The sequence below is a fragment of the Sceloporus occidentalis genome, unplaced genomic scaffold (assembly GCF_023333645.1).
Source record: "Sceloporus occidentalis isolate IW3139 unplaced genomic scaffold, rSceOcc1.0.p SCAF_34, whole genome shotgun sequence".
Taxonomy (NCBI): domain Eukaryota; kingdom Metazoa; phylum Chordata; class Lepidosauria; order Squamata; family Phrynosomatidae; genus Sceloporus; species Sceloporus occidentalis.
Genome location: NW_028317014.1, coordinates 2715145 through 2720148, shown reverse-complemented (window position 1 = coordinate 2720148; position 5004 = coordinate 2715145).

The following is a 5004-nucleotide window of genomic DNA, read 5'->3' as shown; positions in this document are numbered from 1 at the left end:
TCTCCTTATATAATCCGACCTCAAACAGAGATCGGATTATAACACTAGAATCCAGATCCCCCGCAACGCTGCAGGGGACCTGGATTCCCCTCACTGTCGGCCGGTCTCTCACTTCCGTCTCTCTCCCCCCTCCCATACACCCCTCTGACTCCTCCCCCCTCCCATACATCACTCTGCCTCTCTCCCGACTCGTTGCTGACAGGCACTTTCACTGCAGCCTCAGCGTAAGTGAAGGGCAGTAACGGAGGCTGTCTGTGCGCATCGCACAGACCCACACCGGCTGACAGAGAATCATCCTCTCTGTCAGCCGGTGGGGGTCTGCATCGCACAGACAGCCTCCGTTACTGCACTTCACTTACGCTGAGGCTTCTATGAAGCTGCAGTGAAAGTGCCTGTCAGCAACGGAGCCGGGTAGAGAGGCAGAGCGGTGTATGGGAGGGGGAGGAGTCAAAGGGGTGTATGGGAGCCACCCTCCCACACACCACTCTTGCTCCTCCCCCCTCCCATACGCCACTCTTGCTCCTCTCCCTCCCATACGCCACTCTGCCTCTCTACCCGGCTCCCTGGTGTCTTGTGAACCTCCGTTGCTGACAGGAGGCACAGTGGAGTATGGGAGGGGGGAGGAGGCAAAGTGGTGTATGGGAGGGGGGGAGGAGGCAAAGTGGTGTATGGGAGGGGGGAGGAGGCAAAGTGGTGTATGGGAGGGGGGAGGAGGCAGAGTGGAGTATGGGAGGGGGGAGGAGGCAGAGTGGAGTATGGGAGGGGGGAGGAGGCAGAGTGGAGTATGGGAGGGGGGAGGAGGCAGAGTGGAGTATGGGAGGGGGGAGGAGGCAGAGTGGAGTATGGGAGGGGGGAGGAGCCAGGGTGGTGTATGGGTGAGTTATAGTGGTGTTATGAATTTCAGGGCATATAGGGGGTATAAGGCATATCGATATTAGTCATATCAGAGGGGCATAAAACATATCTGGGGGTAAAAGGTATATCAGGGGGCTCAGTTGCATATCACTGGCATATAAGGAGTATAAGGCATATCAGGGGCACAGTGGAATCTGGCATATAAGAGGTATAAGGCATATATGGGGGCAGAGTGGCAAGCTGGGGGCCAGATGTGCATAACCGGGGGCAGTTTGGTAAATAAAAAATATAAACAAGGCTTTCTTCTCATAGTTTTTATTAAATATGAAAAAAAGTTAACATATGAATTAATATTTACTAATAACTTTGCATTTAAACCTAGTTTGAGAAACACCGTGTTTGGGTTCTTGTAGCTTTTATTATTATGTCAGTAAAATAAGAAGGTGAAGAGAGAGAGAGAGAGAGAGAGGGGCCATTGCAATAAAGCAGGGGCGTCCAACATGCGGCCCGCGGGACCTCGAGGTGCGGCCCGCGTGAGATCGGCAGCCAGAATCACAAGAGCCCTGCTGCTTGCTTGTGGGAGAGTCTATTCTCTGCTCCAGTCCAGTCTGATGAAGTGGCCCACATTATTTTAAATTGAAAAAAAATTGCATTTTTTTTATCCGATTAATCGAAAAAATAATCGGCCAACTAATCGATTATTAAAATAATCGTTAGTTGCAGCCCTAAAAATCTGTATAGTTTGGTCTGACCCCAGTCCCGGAGATCCAGCCCAAACCGATACCGTGTCAGACTGTATACATTGTGCTTGTTTGCTTATCATCATCATATTTCAGACTACGTTCAAGTTCCTGTCTAAAAGTATTCAGCCCTGTATATAGTGCAAATCTGTGATGTTTATAAACATTAAATTGATAAATATCTTGTTTGGCTTCCATATGACTCTTATTAGTGGAATATATTGCCATGGCATATCTGCGCCTATAAGTGTGAAGCATCCTGGTTAATGTCCTCGGCTGCTATTCTTGTAAGCCATCAATTCTAAATGTGTGTTTTTTTTGCTTTTGAAGCTGACCTAGATTTAAAAGCTTTTTTTTTTTTTTTTTTTTGCTGTAAGGAAGCACGGGGCAGTTTTCATTCAATGATGACAGTCATGATTAGTTTTTGTTTGTTCTGTGCAGGAATTACCATATTGCTTTATTTCATTGAATTTTGTTGCTGGAAAATAAATTTTGTGTGAGAACGCCTTGCATAGGAACGCATGTCAGTCTGGAAAGCGTTTTATACATCTGTTAGCTATATTTCCTAGTTAATTTAATGCTTTTGAATACTAAAATAGTTTTAGAATCTGCATAAGAAACAGGTTTTTTTCACTCGGCATAAAACCTAAAATTTACCAACCTTTAACTGCTAGGACACCATGGATACCCATAATATATAATGAGCCACGTGTGTTTATATTGAACATAGTGAAATTGTTTTTAAGTCATTATTGATGCTATAATTAATAAAATGTATGGCTTCTGTAATATTTAGTTTTAGAAGTTGATTCTGCATTTGTTTCACCCTCCCAAAAAAATAAAATCTTCTTAGTTTTGTATAATTTTCACTATTCATACATTAGATTTTCTGGTGTTTGCTGTTTTGTTAGTTTTTGTAGTGATGCAGTAAAAGATGAATGAGTCTAGACTTCTATGTGGAAAACTCACCAGTCACATTTCTGTAGCCATGGCTACCAGGCTCCTGGGGTTTGTTAAGCCCGGCCATGTTATACACCATAAAGGAAATGCCAGATCATGTTTGGAATACAAAGGCTAGAGGCACAAGTAGGAAGCGGAGTGGCGTTTACCTTCACATGGTAACAAGATTACCCCCTGCTGGAGATGATAATATCGCTCATTCAAGAGCCATTAGAGTTTTGCTTGCAATTCATGTTTGTTTAGAAAATGTGTTATTTAATGGAATCCAAATAGTCGCAATTGTTTAAAAAAAGTGAAATATATGGTGGGTAACACGCAGGAGCGTTTATTGTCCGGATGTGAGCTATATTTTAGTCCTGGACGCTCATAGTCTGGTTTAAAGCAGTTTCCAAATACAGTCGTGCAGAACATACCTATTTCTCCATACCTCATTTGCATTTTTAGCTTCGTTTGTTTATGAATATTATTTAAAGTGCTGAATATTTAACAAATTGAAATCAAAAGCATTCATTGCCAGGTTCTGCAGGATGCACCCCAATGCATTTGCAAAGGGGGGGGGGTATAAATTTTAGTTGTTTGGACTTATTGTGTGTGTGTGTGTGTGTGTGTGTGTGTATATATATATATATATATATATATATATATATATATATAAATAGACTCTTGCTTTGCTCCATACGCCGCTTTATGCTCCTTGAAAGCCTGTGGACTCCTAATGTCTTATTATAAATGTTATTCACATCGTGCTGTGTGGCACACATGAATGATGACTTGTTCTCTGAAAGTCAATAAGGTGTAGATTTCATCTGTATTACACATATGTGGAAACTTTTACTGCTTCTTTTCCCTCAAATACCGTATTTGCTCGATTATAAGACGAGTTTTTTTATATTCGAGGTCGTCTTCTAATCAGACCTCAAATAGAGGTCTGACTACAAAACTAAGATCCAGATCTTCCACAGCGCTGCAGGGGACCCGGATCTTTCTCCTCTTTGGCAGTCTCTGCAGCTGCCGGAACTTCCTCTGGGGGCTTCTGTGCACAGACAACCTCCGCCGGGGCTTCTAGGGCATTTAGGTGGGGTATAAGGCATTTCTGGGTGGCAGAGTGGCGTATAAGACATATCTGGGGGGCAGAGTAGCAAGTCATGGGGCAGATGTGCATAACATGAATTAATATTTACTACTGTTGGTTCAGAAATGATTATGGATTGGCGGCTACTGCTATAATACCGGATTTGATTAGCTAGTTTCATATTTGGAAACCATCATTTTCTGTCTACATGAATGATCCTGTTAACTGTAAAACATTAAACATGTTTTGTATAATTTTACAATTATAGTTCACATCAGCAGCAAGTATTTTCAAATCAACGTAGTCACTGGTTCTCTTTATCTTATTTCTATCGATCAGCGCAACAATTACCCTAGACGTATTTTGCTGCGCTTATATGGTAGATGTATTAACCAGTTTATTCCAACTTTTTGCTATTTTTCATCCTGTCATGCTTTTCTTGGTTTCATTGTTTTACATTTATTATAGAAATGTATTACAGTGAATGTGTATGTATTGTGTGCATATGTGTGTGTAATATATATATATATATATATATATATATATAATTGTTTAAAAAATGTTCTCAATTAAATTCTGACACATTATAGAAAAAAATGTAACCTAATTGTTTCGATATGAAAAGAATACCACGGGAGTAATAAGTGTGTCAAGCTCTGGGTCAACAACAGCCTTCCTTTCCTTCGGTTGGCCTTAGGCTAGAGCTCCACCTTGTGATCTTAAAGAACTATAATATCTTGTAACTGCCTATGACAAGAATGCATTCTTAACACGGCACTAAATCCAAATTCAAACCATGTGAGGAATCTAATGCTGGAGTTCGGTGCATACAAAGCAATATAAAGTCATGTGATGTTTATTTTGTGATGTTATCCAGTAATTTTATGGAATGAGATAAACCATGCAAAATATTTAATTGTAAATACTTAAGTAAAGAGAGAGTTTTTGGGGCTTTTTTTTTCTAAATCTGTTTATTCAGATGACACATCAAATACATGGGAATCATTCCCAAAACACACAGGCAGTATTCCACTCTATATCAAGAGCTGTTCAAAAAGCCGGCACATTGCGGAAACGTGTGTCATCACCTTCTCCATTTTGGATAAACACAAAAGGATAAAACTTGGTTAACAAATCTATTAAAAAACTCCTTAACTGACCCCCCCCCCACAACCGGTATCTTTCCAATCAACGGAATCTACAGCAAAAACCCACAAGGAATCGGCCACCGACACCGTCCTGTGCGTCTCTTGTTACTTAAAATGTTTTTTTTTTCCTTAACAGAAGCTTTCTGGTCGTTGGGATTGAGTATTTCAAGCAAAAGGCTTATGAAAAAATTATTCCAGGGACGTTGGTTTACCAGAAGATGATAAAGAA